We start from the raw sequence: 24,458 nt of genomic DNA, 5'->3' as shown, positions 1-24,458 counted from the left end.
ACTACGTACATACATTATAATATTTATGTATAAGTAAATACAGAATAAAAAATGAAAAAATAAAACATTAGAAATAGAAAAAAAAAATAGAAAAATTTATACTTAAATAATATAATAAGAAATTGAATTATAATAATTATAATAATAAAAATTATATAATAAGAAATTGAATATTGTAAAAAAAATTCTTTTATTTATTATCTCCATAAAATTTTTATCTTAATAATTCTCCAATTTTGTAATTTTTTAAAATTATCAAAATGAATAACAATTAATTTTTTCATTTTATTTTTCATTTTATTTTTCTTTTCATTGGAAATATATTTAAAAAAATTATAATATAATAATTATAGTTAATTATAGTTAGTTGATTATAACTCAATTTTTTTATCTTGGATTTTTATAACTGAATTTAAGATTATACATTTATAATATGTATTTATAATATATTTACAATATATATATATAAAATATATATTATAAATTATTAAATATATTACAATATATATTTATAATATATTTACAATATATATATATATATATATATATATATAAATAATATTTATGCTTTTATGTATGAAACTTGTAAACTTAATAACAAATATATATAATATATATAATTTATATAATTTACATTTGTTAATTCGTATGAAATTTATAAAAAATACTTTATCAATATTTAATCAATTCAATCAATCGTTGGTAAAATATTTTTTTTTTCTAACATTTTTAAATAATAAACATCAATTATCATTAGGTTCATAATAAACAATTATAATCTCATCAGCTGTGGATAACTTGAGTGATAGTATTTAATTAAGATATTTTTTTTTCGTGTAATTTTTCGTATATCGTACAAAAGTTGAACTTTAATAGAGATATTTTATATTCAAAATTATTTATTTTAGAATTACTTATTTAAATTATATATTACTTTCTTATCAATACTAGAATTAAATTTCGTTGGCGTATATATATATATATATCATGATTGAATATTATTGTTTGCAATATCAAACACGGTAACTTTTTCGATCAGTTTTCTATGAATATCTATGATAATTTCTTTCTACATTTCTTCTAGATATATTCTTCTAAATATTTTTTTGAATTTGGATATTTTGCATTTTTATGTTCAATTTATATCATAATTTTTCAATTGGGTTGGAATTAGCAATTTAGAAGGTCATTTTATAATTTTTAAAGTATTTTCTTTTTCTAACATTTTAAAATCATTATACAATTTATTGATGTGCTTAAAGTTTTTATTTTGCATAAAAATAAAATTATATCTAATTAATTTATTACTTGAAGACATATATATATATATTTTTAAATATCATTTTATGTAAATTTTTTTGTTTGTTTATTTTACTAAATCACTTATCATATTTTTATCAAAATACGGCATAATATTTTTAAGCAACAAGATCATTCCCTTGAGTTTCGTCTTTAAGAAATTATATTACATTTTCATTTATACATAAAAATTATAATTGTATAAATTATATAATTGTATAAATTAATTGTAAATAATTTTTTAAATAAGTTTTATTGTACTTTAATATACATAATATTAACAATTATAAAAGAAAAAAATGATTCTAAATTCCTCTTTTATAAAATTCAATTACATTTATACAAAATAAGAAAATATTGGAATATTTAGTTGAAACTTTAATATTTAAAATATTTTTCCACAATTTTTCAAAATCTTTGGACAATATTTCCTTGCAATGGTCACATACGGAAGATCACTACTTATGTTTACTTTTTCACCATTACTTAATTTATTCCATATATGAATTGTTATCGCCTCTTCTATTTTTTTCATTGTTGCATTTTTGTTCGTTGTATGATAAAAAAATATGACTTCCAATTTTCATAATGAATTGGATAAAAGATGGAAGGAGGATAAATTTTAAAACCTTCACATCGAATCATGGACATGTCCTGTAACTATAAACAAATATTTTTGTATATTTATCTTTGTTCTTATAATTTCAATATTAAATTGATTTGATCGATTTAAAATAAAAGTAAATATTATAATTACAAAATAATGATACAATTATTCAAAAAAAAACATTAATCTTTATTTTCAAAATATCTATATTAGAGTTTAGAATCTGTTTACGATTATATTATAGAATTATAGAATTATAGAATTATAAATATTTTAGAATTTTAATATTATTATGATTTATTTTTAGAGAATCGATTTTAAAGACAAATTTAATATTAAAAATAACGCTAATCAATGAAAAATTTATCAATAAAAGAATCAAAAAAAGTGAATATTCCAAATTTAGGAATCTACTCGTTTATAAGTTATAGCAAAATAATTATCTTTGTGAAATTAATTTATATAAAGAAGTATATTTTTTAAATTGAAAATGTAAAATAATGCCATATTTATTTATTATTTATAATAGTGTTTTATAAACAATAACACATCGGTTTGTTCCGAAAAAAAAATCATTCGATTTTAGAATTCTTAATGAAACTTATGAAGTTCATATGAGTATAACAACAAATGTAATAAAATTTTTTATTTTTGAGTTGAGACATTTTTTAGAGATTTATTAGTGATAAACATACATGAAATTTATTTATTTATTTTGTGCTTAATAGTTATAAACTGATTTTTTTCGAAAATAATTTATTAAATAATTATTAAATTATTAAAATAATTTATTAAATTTGTGATAGTTTCCTTAATCAAAGTTTCTGTCTAAAAGAAGATTTTAAGACTTTGCGAATCTTTAAGCATCAACCTCATCACTAAGGACATTCTGCAAATATAGAAAAGATGGATATAATTGTCAATGTTGTTTTTTGATTCTTGAAAAATAATTATTGACCAATTAAAAATACTTTAAAAATATAAAACAAATCAAACGGATTATTAAAAAACAGAAATAAATTAACTAGAAACAAAGCAATATCGATCATCGAAGCAATAGTAATCAACTATCAGTAGCAATATATATTTTATTAATAAATCATAATCATCTCAAGAGATTCTGCATCATTAATTTGGAATAGAATCAAAGCGCTATCGATAATATGCAATAAATCAATTCCTTAATATATTGATATATATTGTTGAACACAGTTCTGAACAATTTTTTCCTTTGCATATTATTGCTGTTTGGTTTTAGTTCGCAACGTATTTGCAAAAAAAAATTGTTATTATTATAAAATTTCGTCTATGTACATGTCTATTGCGTCATCAAGCAATCGCTGTTTATCAATTAAAATATATTTATATAAATATATTATAGCCAATTGGCAAATATATATATAAATGTAAGTTAATATAATTATTCTTTGGGTTTTCGAAATGTAAAAATAAAATATAAAAGAAGTTGTGGATGATGAAAAATTACAATGATCAAAATTATGATATTGGTCACATATATTTGTCATTAGTATCTACAATGATAGACAAATGGAAATTATACTTATGTTAAAAAAAGAATGTAATTACATAAAAAATAAATAATAAATAAAAAAAGATTGTAAATTTTATCGGAATATTGAAAGTAGTTAGAAAATACTAGGTAGTAGATATAAATATGAACTAGAAAATCCAAGTTACAAAGAAGATAATGTAAATATTCATCTGTGCGAGTTTCTTTCATTAAAAAATATTAAACATTAAAGAAATTATGATTCCTTAAAAAAAATTATCAAGTATGGAAATTTAAATTACTATCTATAGTAATAGAATAGAATCTATAGTAATAGAATATATATAATTTTTAATAAATATGTATGAATATATAAATGGCATCATTATATTATTAATTTTAATTTTAAAAGTATAGTTTCTTCATATAAATTAGTTATCATTACAAAAATAATCATAATTTATGAATGAATATGTTTTGATATTTGATATCTGATATCCATTGATGAATTCTTTTGCTAAACTTCTATTGGTATTTTGATTGTTATCGCAAATATTAAAATTTAATCGAGACTAAAGCAAACAAAATTTGATATATAAAATGTTTATTTATTTATTAAATTATTTATTAATTAAAGCTAGATAAAATAATAGAGATATAATAAGATGATCATTATTTATAAATATAAAAAAATAAAAAAAATTGTATATAAAATATTCTAGAAGAGAAAGCTTAATTGATTAAATGATCTTAAAATGATTTTAAGCTATTTTTTTCTTTGCAAAAATTTTTGTTTTAATAAGTTATTAATGAAAAAAATTGGCTAATCTTAGACTGCGTAAATCTATCGCACCATAAGTGATAATATATTTCGTTAATAAAACTTGAAAAAAAATGACAAAAAATGAAAATTTTTGTGAAGGAAAAAATTGTTTGAAATCACTTTAAAAATTATCAGTTAAGTCTGTAAATACATTTATAGTCTTCTGAAATATATTTATAGTTAATTAAATATTTGGATCATAATATAATATTCTTTTGAAAAGTAATTTTTTGATTAAAAATTAAAATTTTTTTATTCATAATTTTATTATTTTGTTTTAATTTAATTTGTGATGAGATTAAATATATTATATATATTTATACTATATATATTTATTTTATATTAAATTTTTCTTTGATATTATTCGAAAAATGATTTTAAAATTTAAAATTATTCTAAAAAATTTTTTGAAATAAACATTTTTCATTTTCATTCTTAATTTTAAAATAAATTTTTTAATTAATTTTTTTTATAATGATAAAATATAAATAAAAATATACCCTAGTTTTAAAAAGTAAAATTAAAACTAATATAGTATATAGTTTCAATTAGAAAATAATTTTTACCGCTTTTGGAAAGCAAATATTTCATTGTTCAATGGTGTCAAGAATATTGTTTCACTTATTTATAAATAAGACTCAATCCACATTTTTATATCAATTCTAGCGTTTATTTTAAAAACCAAAAGCACGAATATTAATAGTTTAAGTATATCAGCACAATATTTTTTTTATCAATATCATATTTATATTATATTATATTTACATATATATTTATTTATTATATATTATTATATATATTTATATTATATTATTATATTTATTATTATATATATTTATATTATTATATTATATTTTTTTGTATTATTATTTTAATACTAAAAATATTAATTTATTAATATTTATAGCTAAATACATATATTATAGACAAATGATTATAATTAAAATAATATTATGAAAATAATATTAGATACCTCAATCATTATAAAAACATTGAGAGACAAATTTTTTTGATAAGCGATTATTTGAATAATCAGTTAGAAAGAATCAAATTTATAAATTATATTATAAACAATTAATAATTAAATAATTTTCAAATTTGAAGATTTATTAAAAAAATACAAATATAAAAGAATGTAAAAGAATATATACTTCATAAAAAGAATAGCTAATTTAAATTACATAGAAAAAAAAATATATTTAATTAATACATTAAATGATTTAAATTTGATTTTAATTTAATTTTTATTACATTCCTTTTTTATTTATTTAAAAAACTGTAAATAAAAAAAACATTTAATTAGACAATTTTATTTTTATTTGAAAAAGTATTATTCCTTAAAAGTTTTATATATATTCAACTCTGATTTTCTGAAATGGAAATTTTTGTTTATGTGGATATTATTTTGACTATAATATTTAATAAACTTATTATTATCTTTTTTATTATAATTGTAAAAAATTATAATATTTTTATTATATTTTATTATATTTTTATTATATTTTTTATTATATTAATATATATTTATATTTATATTATATATATGTATAATGTATATATAATGTGATTTTGAAAATAAATTAATTTATTTTCAAAAATCACAAATATAATCATTTTTATACGTAATGCATAAAATAAAAATAATAACAAAATAATAATATGTTTGGAATGTTTGGAATATATCTATATGTATTTAAAAAATAAATAAAAAATATACATTTATTCAAATAATATGAATAATAATAAGAACCAGATTCTATATTATCTGCATTAACATAAATTAATTAACATAAATTTTTTCAAATTAATGTTATTTTTAATTTAAATTTTAAACATTTTTTAATATTATAAATATAAAATTTTTTTATAAAGTTTTTTATAAATAGATATACTTTAATTATTATTATATTATTATATTATTATTATATATATATATTATTAAGCTATTTTAGCTACATTATAATGATCTAAATTTGTAAAAATAAAACTAATACGTAAAGAATAAGAAAAAAAATTTTTTAATTTCAGGAAAATATTTAAACTATTATAAAAGATTATAATACATTTCCTTTTGTCTTCATATCATTATATCAATTTTATATCATTTTTTTCTTTATAAACATAATATAATAATTTTATAACATTCGTTATAAAATTACAAATATTCAATACTATTATATTATATAATTACTAATATGTAATTACTAATTTTGTTGGAATTTTATTTATATTTCAATTTATTAATACGGTTCCATATTATTAATTTTTTCTTTTGTATTTGAACAATAAATATTTCATCATATACATATAATACATACTTAATAACTGAAATTCGGATAATTGATATTTTATTATATAAAGAGTATAAATATATTCATAGAACATCTTTGAAGAATTAATTCTAAAAATTAAAACAAATATAAAAATTGAAAAAATATTGATTCTTATTTATTAAGTTATTAATAAATAAGATTAATAAGTTAAATTTAATTAAGTTATAAGTAAGTTATAAATTAAAGTTTGCATTAAAGGAAGCGAGATATATATTTCTATCACGCCGTCTTGTTGTGTTTATTTCAGTTTATGTAAAGAAAATTAAATTGCTTAAGATTTAATAAATAAGCAATTTTTTTGTATATCAACTAAATATTTTTCTATTTATTTTAATCCTTGGAATCGATTCTCTAAAAATATCTCACAAATATCCCGAATATTTTTAAAGATATCTCTTTTAAATTTTTTTCACCTATTAAATATATTATAATAAATTATATTATTTATATTATAATATAATAAATTATATTATAATAAATTATTAAACCAATTTGGATGTTTTATATGGTTTTATATATTTTATATATCCATTCTTTGTATTTTCTCAATACAATCTAATCATAATCTTCTAATTAACTTTCATCGAAATATATTAATGCATTTCTTATTTTTATTTCTTATTTTAAAATATATTAGAAATAATAACAAAATATTATATAATTATAGTCTCTCTGATTAAAAATTAATATTAATTTTACCAAAAGCATTTGGTAACAAAACATATATCTTAAGTAAATGAAAAATTGTGAAATCAATCAATTTGATTATCTTCATGTAATTGTATTATTAAAAAATATATTTAAAAATAAGTTTTTTTTATTATTACAATATTTTATTAATTAAAATTTATATCCATTATATTCATTTTATTATAATATGTAAATTTTTTTGTACTCACATTTTCTGTTGAACAAATTTTTTTTAATATTCTGGTAATTACACCAGGACCATTGTAACTCCACATTTCGCCTCGGAAATTATTTCGTATTTCTTGAATGCATTCATTAGCCATGCGATGACCTATCATCGAAGCATCGAATCCTATAACTCTATTTGATTCTATTTGAATCTATTTGATTTCTATCCTCAGCACCGGCAAAATTTGTTAAATATTTAATTGGTCTGTCAAAAAAAAATTTTATGTTATATATTATATATTATGTTATATAATTATGTTATATAATATATTAAATTAATTGCAACTTTTATAATCTATCATTATTTTTTTCATTCTATATGTATATACTATAATATGCACATCATATTATACAATATTTATAGAATAGCAAAAATTCATAAAATACTTGTTATTATCGATATTTATTATGATTAAACTGCAAATATTTATGCAAAATATTTTAAATAATATCTAATTTGATAAATACAAATAAAAAAATAGAAATCAAAGATTTTTTTCACCTATTAAATATTATAATAAATTATTAAACTATAATTTGAATGTTTTATATGATTTTATATATTATATCCATTCTTTGTATTTTCTCAATACAATCTAATCATAATCTTCTAATTAACTTTCATCGGAATATATTATAATGCATTTATTATTTTAAAATATATTAGAAATAATATATTTTAACAAAATAATAATTTGTGATTAAAAATAATAAAAATTATAAAATATTAAAATAATTTATATTTATATAAAAAAATATAAAAGAAAATTTATATAAAAAGAAACAAAATTATGAAATACAAGTCATAATAATATAAAATATTGTTATTCTAAAAATCTTGAATAAAATAATTGACTCATGACTAAAACACGTTGAAAATTTATGAAGTATATAATAATTAAAGTATATAATAAGTAAGTATAAAGTAAAAGATAATATTTTAAGCAATTTTTTCTTTTACATATAACTAGAAATATGTATATAAATATTATATATATAATTAAATTTTATAAAATCAAAATTTTTAAAATCAAATTTGTAAAATCAACTTTATAAAATCAAATTTTTATGATTAAAGAAATAGAGATTCTTAGAATATCATAATGTGTTTATTATATTTTAAATATTTTGTCTTTTTACATATATATTCTATAGATTTTTATATGTAATTTTATATAAATAAATATAATAAAAAAAATACAAAACATAAAATATAACACAATAAAAAAGATGATATATATCATTTATTCTTTTTCATATTGATAATATCTATAAATTATTATATCCAAATAATAAATTTACAATTGTTTTAATGAATCAATAAAAATTTTCAATTTCAAAAAATAAAAAACATTGTTTTAAAATTACATTCTTACCGATAAATAAATATTTTATTATTGCTTTATAAAAATTTTATATTTTATAATCATATCTTAATGTAATATATAATATGTAATATAATATGTCATTTGACTAATGTTTAAAAAATTAAAAAATAATTGGTTCAATCAAAACAAATAACAATTAGAAATAGATATACTCATTGAATTTCAAATGTTCTTTTGATTATTAATAATTAAATTTAATGAAAAATTCTTTTCTTTCCAAATATTTGACATGAATAAAATTCTTTATAAGAAATATATAGAAATTAATATTATAAAAAATTAATATTATAAATATGTAATATTATAAATATAATATTATAAATATAATATTATAAATATTAATATTATAATATTAATATGTTAATATATTTATGAATAATATATTTAGAATATAATATATATATAAATAATATATAAATAATATATTTCTAAAAATCAAAACAAATACAAAAATTGCTATATAAAAATAATTAAAACTTATTCATTAAATTATAAGCAAAGCAGAATAAAAAGAGGAAATTCTATTTTCATCATGTGTTATTTCTTGTTTTGCTTTATTTAAAAATTGTTTTTAAATTAATAAATAACTTTCATTGACATTTGTGTATATTAATTTTTACGTTTGTTTTAGTTTTTATCGACACTTAAAAATATTTCACAAATATATCAATATTATATAGCTAAAAAGATTCTTAAGTTTCATATAAAAAAAAAATATATCATTAATAGAAGCAATATAGTAAAAATAGTATATAATTAGTAAATAAAATCAATTAGGCGTTAAAATTTACATATTTAAAGTAAAAATTATAAATTGATTTATTTTTGGAAAAAGAAACAATTCTTTATGATTAATGCAATATTAATTAAAAGTAAAATTTTTCTTTCAAGAACTTATATCTATTCAACAAATCAAATCATTAGACATATGGATAAGAAGTAAGTAAGTTATGATGTAACAAAAAATTTTTGCTTTTTTTAAAAAAAAAACTACAAAAAAAAAGAAGACAAAATGGAGATAGACTAGAAAAAAAAATGAAAACGTGAAAAGTTGAATTTATTCATATTTGAACCCATCAATCCATCAATCCATTATAGTCATCAAATATGCAACTTCGATAACTATTGCCAAATCTAAATGAATATTGAAAAAGAATATCTTAAAAAAGTTTAGAAGAGAGAAAATTAAAAAATAAAAAATGCATTTCTTATTTTTAATAAAAATATATTAATTTATATTGTGAATATATATAATAATCATAAATTATAGTACAAATATAGAATTAAATGTAAATTAAATATAAACAAAAAAACTAGTATAATAGTTATTAAAATATAAATATAATACAATAAATATTAATATAGATAATAAAATACAGACATAGATAGTAAAAAAAAGCATAAGGAACAAGTAAAAATGTAAACTACAATGAGGAATTCGTTTCTGTTCATGATTAAGCTCAACTAATAAATATGGTATATATCAATATACCTCTCATATGCAATAACATGATTGTTTTGTTTACAATTGAATGCACAATAATTTTTATAATAAAAAATTTCATAGCAATTTTGATCGGTATGCATACAGCAATAATTCAAACAATTAGTTTAATATTTTAATTTATAACTTCACTTTACATATCGCTCCTGTAATTATAATTATTTAATTCTAATATTTTTATCATATCGATATTGATTATCAAATAATCTCTTGTTTTTTTTTATAACATAGTTATAAATATATTTTATATATTATAATTATATATTATATATTATATATATATTTATATATTATATATTATAATATATATAATATATAAATAAAAAATATATATTATATATATATTTTTATATATTTTATCGTTTTATCGAAATCTCGTACACGACATTAATAATGAATAAATCCTATATATTGATTATTTAAATGAATTTTCTTGTTAAAATAATAATTATATTATAAAGAGATTATTTGTTGTTTATTAATTAATAATTTATTTAAAGATAAACTGATGATCGATTATTATCGATATCTCAGATTATCAGAGAATAATTAGATGCTATGTACAGAGCATTTAAAATAATTCCATGAAAATATGAAACATTTTTGGAAGATGGATTCTAGACATCAAAATGATTAAAAAAAATTCACGTATATCCGATAAAGTTTAATTAACGAGTTATAAATATTTTAAGTTTATATAGAGTGAAATAGCGAAAGAGAATGCTTAACTGGATGCAATACTGCATTGTTTGCGTAATGGAATCTCTCAATAAAAATAAACACACTGATATTTTTTTATATGATTATTACAAAATTTTTATTATACAATTGATTTCAAATGAATTTCAGTATAATATACAATATACATATTATATACTAATAATAATATTTGAATAAATACTAATAATATTTGAATAAATTTGAAATTCATAGATTAATTGAAATATTACTTGAAAAATTTTTGTCTCCGTTTTATTTGAATTCAATGTTTTTTATTTCAATATGAAATAATATTGATTCATATTATCAATTAATGATATCCAAATCAACTATTATTATTCTCTGCATAAGAATAAGAAATATTGTGCAAATGAAATAAAGATAAAGATTTGTCAGTGATTTGATTGAATATTTAATAATTTGAAATTCAAATTGATTCAAGTATCATTAGTACTTTGGATTTTCTTGTACATGCAAAAATAATTAAAAAAGCAATAGTGCATAGAAAAACACATTCAATCTTTTTAATTCGAAATCTTATAAAAGTATATTTTATTTGCTTCTATCGATTTCGATCGTACGGTAGATTCAATGAAATATAATTCATCTATGATAAATAAAATATTGTGTAATTATCGTATAATTCCAAATGTTGAAATTTGCTATAATTTGTTCGAATAAATTTCTGTAAGTTTCTGTTAAATTACATAGATTTTAATTTATATAATTAAAAAATTTTTTTAAATGATATAAAAATGTGCATAATTATATTACACGATATTTATATATTTTTATATATATATTTAATATAGACATATTATATATGACTTTATATTAAAATTTATTTGAAATTTATTTGAAATAATTTAAAAAATATATGAAAAAATATCAGTGTATTTATTTTTATTGTTACAAAAGCACTAAAGAGATGCAAAAGATATTGCATATACAGTTTTGCCGCGCATCCAATTAAACGTTCTTTTTTGCTCACTCTATCTAATATAAACTTAAAATGATTATAACTCGTATATATATTATGTTTATATATATATTATGTATATTATGTATATATATATATATATATATATATATATATATATATATTATGTTATTATATTTATATTATGTTTATATACATAATATGTATATATATTAAATATATATATTACGTTTGATACGAGATTCTTATTTTTTTTAGAGATAGATATTTAATATCATAAAAGGCATCTATGAAATAACTAAAAATTTTTTATTTTCAAAAATAATTTTAAATAATATGACATAATATTTAAATTATTTTGCAGAACATCAAAAAATTTGTGATTCTTGAAATATTATTCAATTTATATCATTGAAAATATAAAAAAAATCTATGAATTAAAATTTGATAATTTGAGTTTAATTTAATTTATTTTAATTTGTATTACTTTTATAATACTTATTAATTTTATAATGCTAGTAAGTTAAGAAAATATTAATGTATATAGTCTTTTTACAATAATTTTAAAATAAAAATTATTTTCTCAAATAATTAATTCTTTAATTTAATATTTTCTCAAATATTCATCTTATTTTAAATTTTTTTAATTGGCTAAGAATATAATCTCAATTAAAATATATTATTTATTTAATAATATATATTTTATTTTAAAATAATTATTTTTAAATTATTATTTGAAATATTAATAATAAATTAAAATCATTTCATATTTAATTTTTATCAGAAAAAATATACAAATATAATATTTTTATAAAAGAAAAACCAAAATTATAGAAATTCAATTTTTCTTTAAATTAATTATGTTTAAATGCTAGTAAACTTAAATGCTAGTAAGATATCGAATTACGATTAATTGATTCCAAGCCAGTCGTTTTCCTTTAAGAATAGTTAAACGAAGTCTTTTAAGAATAGTTAAACGAATAGTGAATTATACAGGATGTTGGAACATTTGTAAATTGGAGATTTTTTGAAGTAATTTTAAGCAACATTTTTCTTTGCAAATACTTTTGTTACAACTTTATTAATGAAGAATTACTGAAAAACACTGACTAATCACGAAGCGTATTGTGTAATATTGACATAGTAACGTGCTATCGATAATGCAAGAATAAGCAATATATTTCGAAGAAAATGTATTGAATATAAAATATTGAAAATATATTGAATAACATATTTTTTTATCGATATTTTATATCGAATTATGTATATAATGAATAAATAAATAAATATAATATTTAACTTGTTTAATCGGCGTGAAGCTAATACTATTGTCGCAGTTCGCTACGGGCATCGTGATTAGCCAATGTTTTTTATTAATAATTCGTTAACAAAAGCTTTTGCAAAAAAAAATGTTGCTTGAAATTATCTCAGGAATTTTCAGTTTATGGATATTCAAAAATTTTTGGGACATCTTATATAATGTAGAATATATAATTTGTTATATATGAATACAGTAATATACTTAAATTTATCAATAAATTGCAATGTATATATAAATATGAAAATGCGCTTATTTGATGACAATAATGTCTAGATCCAAATATATTCCTCCATATTTCCAAAGGGTCAGATATCTTAAAATATCAGACATATGATTAATTGGCCATTTACTTTTCTTTAATATTTCGATTTTATACCATGCATCCAGAGGTGTATTCTTTATATAATCTTCAGCTTTGATACGTCTGATATGAATATTCGGATATGTTTGCAATTGTTTGAATAATCTTCTGAATCGTCTCGAAATTTTTGAAGAAGAAAGGAATAATAAATATATGTTCATATCAGGATTCATTTTAGCTGCGGATTCGACGGCGCATGTTTGGCGAGCATTTAACATTAAACCGTTTTCATCAAAACAGAATGTCTCGTGGAAGAAGATATTTCTATCCGTGTTTGGTTTATCTATTTTTGATTAGAAAAAAAAACACATTCATTTATAATTATGATTTTTTTAAATTTTAAATGAAATAGAAAGATTTTAATATTTTTAAAATAATATTACAATCAAAAAATAATAATATAATACAATAATATAATAAAATAAATAATATAATAATATAATACAATAAATAATATAATAAAAAATAATTTAACAATTTTTTGATAAAAAATTTTTTTAATTAAATTGTATTTAGTGCTAAACCTAAATTTTCATAAAAACAAGATGTTTTATGAAAAAAAACTAAATTTTCATAAAAACAAGATGTTTTATGAAAAAAGATATTCCAATCGGTATCTTGGTTATTAATTGGAATAAAAAGAATGTATTTGCAATCATGTGTTTGAAAATTTGTTATATCATTCTATATATATATTCAAAATATTGTATATTATATGAGAAATTATATATAATATATAATAATATATAACGTAATAATATATATATAATATAGTAATATATATGTAATATATTATTATAATATATAATAATATATAATACATGAGAAATTATATAAATTATATTCTATTAAATACAAAATGTTATAAAAAATTTATTTAATTTCAAATTAATATTTTTTGCAAATATCTTGAAAATTAAAAAAGTTCTATTATATATATGCATAGGAAAAAATTGTTGATTTTAATAAAATATTTCAAAAAACTATTTTATATAATTATTCTTTTTATTTTAATAAATATATAGAATTTTAATTTTCGTATGTCACAAAAAAAATTAAATTCATTGGATTAATATTTTCAAAAATAGAAATTTATTTTTGTAATTATGGTGTATTAAAAGCAAGATAAATAACAAAATCAAAAGCATAATATTTTTTATGCAAAATCATTTAGTTTTAGTTAACTGCTTTATAATAATTTTTATAAAAATATATATATTTTGAATATATAAACAATTGTATGAAATTTTGTATTTTATTTAAGTATTTTGTTAAAATTAGTTTTAATTCTAACTTTTATGTTGCAATTTTATTCTGCGTTGAATCGATAAAATTCAAAATGACATGATAAAATGATAAAAGAATTCTAAATCATAAAATAAAAAAATTATTGCATTATATATTATATTTTATATCTTGTCTATATATAACTCATTTAATAAAATAATTTAAATAAAATATAATATGATGGCATATCATATCATAATATTTATATTATTATACTTATTATATTCGTAATATTATATTAATAATACTTATTATATTATCGTAATATTAAGAATATATAGTAATATTATATTATAACTATATATTAACTATATAGTAATATTTTATTATTATATTAGTTTCAATTGTAACCAGTCGCAGCGTGACAGTCAATTTTCACATATTCAATGATAATTAATACAAATTAAATATAAAAATAAGTCGATTGATCATGCATATTTTCGTATTTTATGGAATTCTAGCGTTTCATTACTATTTTTGTGTCAATTACATCATTATCAATAAAACACAGAATTTGATTGTGATGAAATTTTAGGCAAAATTATAAATAGCGAATTAAATAATATAATTTTTATAAAAATATAATAAAAATATAATAAAAACATATCTTAAAATGTAATAAAAATATGAAATCAATTATTTAAAATTATCTGGCAAAATAATAGTAAGAAAAAGAAATTAATGAAATTTTTTAGTTTTTTTTAAATAATAATTATTAATATATTAATAATATATAATATAATAATTAATAATATATAATTATTATTAATTATTAATAATTATTAATTAAATAATATAATTTTTATAAAAATATAATAAAAATATAATAAAAACATATCTTAAAATGTAATAAAAATATGAAATCAATTATTTAAAATTATCTGGCAAAATAATAGTAAGAAAAAGAAATTAATGAAATTTTTTAGTTTTTTTTAAATAATAATTATTGTTGATGGTAATTATTTGAATAGAAAATTTTTTGAATATGTTGCAATATGTTGCAAAAGTGAACAATTTTTTTTTATCGCCTTACCTGTCATTTAGTTTTCAAGATTTGCAAAGAAAGATTATTGTAAAATTTCTTTTATAAGCGACTACAAATGTTTATATAAGAGATGTTATTAATATATTTATTATTATATGCTACATTATGCTATTAGATATTATGATTAAATATTTATTTAGATATTACTAACATCACTGTGTTCACTGTAATAATTATCATCATTGAATGTTAAATTAAATCGATGGGAAACTGAAATTTTTTTTAAATTCTATATATAATACTTAATATAAAATCATTTTTATTTAACAATATTTGCCATATCTTTACATGTTTTTATTTTCACATTTTTTTTTCTATTTTCTTTTCTATTTGATTCTATCTCTTTAAAAATATCAATTTATCTAAAAATAATTAAACCTAATTAAATTTATATAAGCAATGGCATTTGGTAACTCAAATATTTTTAATTTTTTAAGAATGAATTTAAAAAGTGAAAAATATACAGAAAATTATATTATATAATAGAATATATAATATATTATATAAAGAATATATTATATTATATAAAGAAAATTATCGAGTGCGGAAATAAGATAGAAAAATGTCTACGAAACAAGTTTTTTTATTGGAAATATTCTCATGATAGTGAATTCTGATTAATATCTCTTTTCGAATAGTTCTAATTTTTCTTTTTTTTAATGTATTTTTGAAAATTCATTATTTGTAAAGAAGAATCAGGAAAGAAGAAACGAAATAGTTGATACTATTCCTGATATTTGGATTTTTCGTGATATTGGATGCTATTTTACACAAATAATTTTTGTTTTCGTATATTTCACTTAATTCGATAACAATAGCTACTATAGCGAAAATACTTGTGTTAATAATACCTAGATAAACATATTTATTTAATATATTATTAACATTTAAATATGCGATTTTCAATTTATAGTATTAAAATTTATTATTTTTATATTAGAGCGTTTTAGAAATATCACATGTATTTATTCAGTTATTCACTATTAAAACACAATTCTTGCTTTGGTGAAGAAAATATGAAATATAACATGAAATAAAAAATATTTGCATATCCTTGTCCATAATTTCTTCATATCAGAAAACAAAATTTCTGTTTTGTTGAATATCATCATGTGGACGAGATATTTTGCAAAGCAATATTGTTTTCGTAATATATGATCTACACAACGTAAAATCATTTATGTTAACATTTTCTTCGTATCAGAGAATGAAATCTTTATCTCATTGAATGTTATTTATTGCTTTAATCGAAATATTTCACATTTTTATAAAAATATATGTAAGATATATATCTAAAGATTCGCATTAAAATAAATGAATTGGCATTAAAATTATAAAAAAAATCAGTGCATTTATCAATATAAATTAAATAATAAATATCAAGTAATCTATAAAAAACATTAAGTTATAAGTATTGAAAAATGGAAATGCAAGTTATTTCATAAAAAAACATTATATGAATATAAATTGTGAAATATTTCGACTAAAGCTGGCGAAAATAGAAATAAATATTTTTATTGTTTCGATACATGATTTTGGATAAATTTTTTAAATAAAGAAATAATATTTTATATATGCTACATTTTAATATCAACTCATACATATTTCCAGTAAGCAGTTTTTAATTTTAACATTTTATAATATAATATAATATAATGTATTAAAGTCACATTTATTGTTTATAATATTGTTTATAAAGAGTTCAATCTAGACATATGAAACATAAGATTAATATATTTATTTGATTAATTATTAATAATTAAACATAGGATTTTTAATTTTTTTTGAAATTTGTATCTTTCGATAATATTTTATAAATAGTAAACAGAATTTGCCTATAATTTAGCAAAAAGCAAAAAAAATATTTTCAAAATAGTAATTTGATTTAAGCATGAAATAGTCAAACTTTCAAATATTTGTTTATGAAAATATTTCAATTTTTAATATTTTGTCTCAAAATACTAAAATATTTTTAAATTTTACTAAAATAATACTAAAAATTTTTAAATTTTTTCCAAAGTTAGTCTAAATTCATGAACAAAATATCTAAAATATATTATTCTATCGATCTAACATTAATTCTATCGATTTGAAATCTAAACTATATAATTGTATAACTATAATTATTTATGCACAATATTAACATTAGATTATTATTCTAAAGATTTCAATAATTTAATTTTTAATTACTATTTTTCATCTCTTCTCTTAGATGAATAAATTAGAAATATTTATTTATAATTTATTTAAAAAATTAGATTATTTTTCTTTTTTTGTTTTAAATTAAAATTCTACTTATATATTTTTTAGAAATTCTTAGAAATATTAAATATTAGATTAAAATAAAATTTTTTTCATTTAAAAATTAGTTTTCGAGAAAATTAAATTTAATTAATTTATCGATACGATTTTTTATGCTATTTAATTTCGATTTTCTTAAAAATAAAAATTTAAGTGATAAAATTTTATTTTACATTTTTTGCTTATTTTCACATGTAAAATAACTTGCTATCGATAATTTATTCGATATTTATTCAATAATTTATTCAATTATTCAATTAAATTTTATTTATTATCAAAAATTTTTACATTAATTTTTACATTAAAAAATTTTTTTAATTTTATTTATTCGAAAACGAAATCTAAATAAATTTCATTTTTTAACTTAAAAAAATTCATTTTACCATTAATTATATTACTAATAATAAAACATACTATAGGCATTCATACATTTGCATAACATAGATATCACTTCTGAATTTAAACTTAAGAAATCTGTTTTTAATTTAAAAAATTGTATAATAAATAAAATTCTTGTTAGTTAAATAATTTCAAACTTAATGAAAAATTATAATTAAATAATATCAATCAAATTTGATAAACATACCTAATTTCTCATCAATATTCGGAAGACTGTCTGACGTGCTCGCTTGATTGTAACATAAAATATTCATATTGTCAATGTTTTTTCTTATCAGTTCAAATTCATCTTTTTCAATGAAATCGTCATTTAAGAATATTATATTTTTTATTACTAGAATAAATATGATGACACAGAGAAAATATAGAAACAATTTCTTCTTCATTTTCTTTCGATATTTATCGATTCTAATTGTTATATTACTTACAGTTGTATCAACGTTTAAATGTTAATCTTTTCAAAAATTTTTTAAATTTTTTTTCAAACATTCTTTTATAAATATTCTTTTATAATTATTAATATTAATTCTTTTATAAACATTCTTTTTTTGCTAGATACAATACTATATAAAAAAAACTTCTTATTTTTTTATTATTTCAAATATTCATTAAATTAAAATCGTGTTTTTTTATGTTATCTTTGTAACTGTTTTTTTTTATTTACATTATATATATTATAATTCATAATTTTATTAGTGCTTTAATCAAGTTCCATATTATAGTCGAGTGTTCATTTGACTGTTCTTTTACAATGATATACAATAGTTTTTTTTATATGAATATTGATCATTTCGATACAAAACTTTATTAAAATAAGAACTGAGTTATAAAAAGTTCACTTTTTATTTCACTTTATTACTTTCACTTTATTATATTGGTTAATAGTTTATAAAGCCAATGTCGGAATTGATAAATTGTTTTCAGAAGTACAAATATCAATGTAGAATAAAGATAAAATGTTTTAATCTTTGTTTGTATTTTGATAAATAACAATATTTTTATTGGAATCTAGATATATAGATATATAGATAGATATGAAAATAAATATTAAGATATTGATAATTGTAATATTGATAACAAATTGCGAAATAATTACAAGTTTAAATTAATTTACTAATTTCGATTTTCCGGAAAATATATTTGATATTGAATGCTTGAAGTTTATCAAAAGATTTACAGTGTTTCAAAATTTTCAATAATAAAAAATTATAATAAGAATTAAATTTTTTTCATAAGTTATAATTTTTTTGTCCTAATTTTTATTTATTAGTAATACAATTATTTTTTTTTATCATAATGAATTTCAATATCAAATTTTTTTTTTTTTTTACATAAACTTAAAATTCAAAAATAAAAAAATTATTAATCGTAAAATAGAAATATATTTTTCAAAAGGATTTATATTATTATATAAATATAATCTTGTTTTATGTTAATTTAAAAAATTTGACTTAAAATAATCATAGATAATATATCATCAATAAGATGACTATCATAATAAGATGTATTAAATTTTTTAAATTAAGCTTTGACTTATATCTTCAATACAAATATAAATGATAAAATTTAATCATTTCATCTACAATAAAACAATAAAGTTATAAAGTTTAAATTTACTTAAATTTTCGAAATCAATTGCGAATTACAAATTGTATTGATTATAAACCAATTGAATTATAAAGTTAATAGTAAGTTTTATCTGATATTTGAATGTAATATATGTATATAATATGCATACGTAAATTAAATCATAAAAATTTATTCTAGCTGATATAAAAAGAACTTTTATAAAATTTATTTATAACGTATACTTACTATTAAATCTTACAAGATTAATGATAATAAATAATCATACTCTATAAAATTCCTAATACATATTTGGATATTAATTGAAGATGAAAATAGGAGTTCTAATGTAAAAAATATATTTTAATAGTAATGATTTAGAAAGATAATTTTATGAATAGAATTCTTACAGATAGAAATTGTTATATATTTTTACATTTTAATAAAAATTATTAGTTATCATTAGTATCAATAATTTAGAAAAATTCATGCACAAGATATACATTTTTAATTTGCATTACTAAAGAAAATAAAATTCAAAACATCTATTGCATTTGAATGCAATTTATTTATTGATGCATGAAATTCGTGTAATTTTAAGATATTAAAGATTTGTGAATAAAAACACTAATATATTGTGTTCTAAAATAAAAAACATTTAATTATTATAATACATTTTTAATTTTATAAAATTATTTCTAATTATTAATATTATTTATGTTGTGCTTTGAGTATTCGCAATGGCTCAATTTTTTTTGTTACCTGAAAATAGATAATAGACACTCTTTCATTTGGCATAACTAATAATGACTTCAATTCTAATTGGTTTTTTACGGAATACACTGTTGCTAACGATTGTGGAATTTAAAATAAGATCAAAATTCGGAAATGTTGATTGAACTCAAAGAATCTTTATAAGGAAATGTTTTATTCTAAACTTTTTTTATAAGTGTATATATATAATTGTCTTAATAAAAACTATTCTTCGAAAAACTATCTTCCTCTAATTGTCAATCAATCTTTTTTAATCTTTCATCTGTTAAATGGGGATTTTGAAAATAAATAATTTTCAAAAATTCTGCACACTTTTTATGTTTTTCAATTCATTACTCTAGAATTTCATTATGATTTATAATATCCCACATATCTCAATTGCGCTGTTATAGAATAATATCTTTACACATTGATTTTCAAACATTACACTTAATACATTTTTAATTTTGTAAAATATTTAAAATATAAAATAGATTTTTTCGATATGATGGAAATAGAACTATTTTGTTATATTTAAAACACAAAATCTAAAAATATAAATATTTATATTGTTCATTTCTCCTTCAAAGAAATAATTCAAAAAAATATTTGAACAATTTTAAACTTATCAGATATATCATCATAACAGGAAAATCATAAAATATTAAGGAAAATTATGAGAAGGATATATGAAAATATAATATAAACTCAAGCGATGAATTTAAACTAATAATTTACAAAATTGAAAATGATAAAATAATATTTTATATGTAAATTATTAATTTAAACCCATCACTTGAATCAATACATACATCGCAGTATAATATTTCAGCGAATATAGATTGTTTAAAATATAAAATAAATATTTAACAATTTGGAAATACATAAAAATACATGAGTGTTCCATTTAAGTTGATTTATTGGAATTTCTATCAAACTATTGATAATACAAAAAAATGTTTCAAATAAAAATTCAATAGTTTCAGAGGACATACAATTTGACATAATTAATTTTTTTGTTACTACATATAGTATTCGCGCCCGCAATAGTAGTATTATACTGATTTAGTGAATATAAGCTAATAATTGTAACAAGTATACTTCTTGTAAATATAAGTTATTCGTATATATAAGTTACTCGTGCGGAATGCGTTTGTCTATTAGAGAACAAGATTTCTCATAATGTCGCGGCACATAATCGTATTTGGTCAGAGCACGATGTGTTCACAAACTAATTGTACCCGGCAATTGGATTACGATGTGATCACTATGAGACTTTATTTGAAAATGACGATAAATAATCGTATCTAACATGGAAAAAATTTTTTTCTAGTTCAATTGGGAGCGTCACAGTTTCCTGGTGGGATATGCCAATAACTAATAGTGCCTGATTCGCGACATTTTCAAATTCAAGGAAAATTCTTCGCTTGGATGATAATCTATATACAAAGATCCCAAGACAAGCGGGAGCAGGTAAGCACATCCCTCTCACAGACTACTTCGAACCAGAACAATATCCGTTGTTGAGTCAGCCTATGTCTGGAACATGTAATGCTAGGATTGGCTCAATTCGAAATATGACAGAAATATATCACACGTATCGATCAGATCCTCAAAAACAATTCTCCAGCAAATATCATTCTTTATTCACATTCAATAGAGGCCTGCTAGCCATAAAAACGGGAAAGGACTTCCATTGGCAACTTTCTCGAACAAATCTTTATAAATTTTGGAAGCAATAAATACTCGCGAACACGATCAATAATTGAAAAAGAATTAAACTGACCATAAATTTCAAAAATATTAAGAAAAGAAATATTTTTACAGATATAAAAATATAAAGATATAGATATTTATATTTATTTATTATCATCATAAAGATATCGCAAATTTTTTACTTTTACAGAAATATTTCTATAGTATCTTTATTGAACTTTATTTCTATAGAAATATAATAAGCTCATTTAATAGAAGATTTGTAAATTGAATGTGAATTGACTTTATTATGACATATACAGATTGTAACCATCATGTTTGGTCCATTCATCATGATGATCGATGATAAATATATTCGCATTAAAATATTTGAAATTAAATAACTTTTAATTTTGAAATAAAATTAAAAAGATCTATATGCTAAGGATATAAGAATTATTTATTTTTACTAACAAAGACGACGAGGAGAAAATTATAAATTTTTTATTCTTCTCATATTTCAAAATATTAATAAATATCTAAGGATAATATTTAAGTTTGAATGGTCTTTCCACAATATTATTATTTTATTTAATTAATTAAATTATCTTCCTATGAAGCTTATTCCAAATTAAGAAACACTGTTAACTATTAACAACATTATTAATTATAAAATAATTTAAATATAATTAATAAAAATTATATAAATTTGTTTTTTAAAAATTTATTACTTTCTTTTTCAGAAAATATAACCGCAATGTGCAAATAATAATAAATATACATACATATAAAACACATAAAATTTTCAAAAACAATAAATAAGATTTTTATATTTGCACAATAATATTTCATAAATTAGGAACAGGAACACTTCATCCATATTTAACTTACTAAGTAATAAGTAAGTGACTGAATCTTATATATTCTTATTGAGTATTTTGAAAAAAATTTAAAAAAATAGTTCATTTTTCTTCAACTATTTTAACGCCGTTAATGTTTCTATTAGAAAATCAATTATATATATCCTCCAAGTGACATTGTTTTCTTTATAATTGCTACACATTTTTGTTTACAATATTTTATTTTAATTAACATTTTTATTAAAAATTATTTTGAAATTTGATTTAAAATTAAAAAAATTTATACAAGGCAGTTAACATGACATATTCAATTATTTATTTGTTTAATATAAATTCTTTTTTGATGATTAAATTTGTTTATATATTATACTACGAACATTCTTTTTTATTTTCATTTCTTATTGCACAATATATATTGTTTTATTATTATCAATTAACATATGCTTGTATTTTTCTTTAAAATTCGACTTTTAAATAAATTTTTGTTAATTTTTCATTTATTTTCTACTTATTATCTTGTTAATAAAATTTAGTTCATATCACAAAAAACATTGTACAAATATATAAAATATCTTATCTTGATAAAATGAGATGAATGAACAATAGATTAGAAACATTAATTAAAAATCATAATAAATGAATATTGAGATTTGGAAGCAAAATTGTTATAAAGAAATATACGATAGCGTAAAAATGATATACTTTTCTATTTAATACTGATTATTATCTAATACTGATTAAACTTGAGCAATTTAATGAATTTATTAAATTATTACAAATGAAATGATCGAATTCTTAAAAACTTAATTATTTATTTATTAAAAATAA

At 17.5% G+C, this 24,458-nt stretch overlaps 1 pseudogene; it reads right to left on the bottom strand.

Annotated features, from left to right (window-relative positions):
• Positions 1–1,676: 1,676 nt before the first annotated feature.
• Positions 1,677–19,199, bottom strand: LOC122719577 (annotated as a pseudogene).
• Between the last annotated feature and the right edge of the window lie 5,259 nt (positions 19,200–24,458).

Source organism: Apis laboriosa, unplaced genomic scaffold, assembly GCF_014066325.1.
Source record: "Apis laboriosa isolate Shangri-la unplaced genomic scaffold, ASM1406632v1 scaffold84_cov144, whole genome shotgun sequence".
NCBI classification, from domain to species: Eukaryota; Metazoa; Arthropoda; class Insecta; order Hymenoptera; family Apidae; genus Apis; species Apis laboriosa.
Note: the sequence above shows the minus strand (reverse complement) of the source record. Positions and strands in the feature narration are given on the sequence as shown.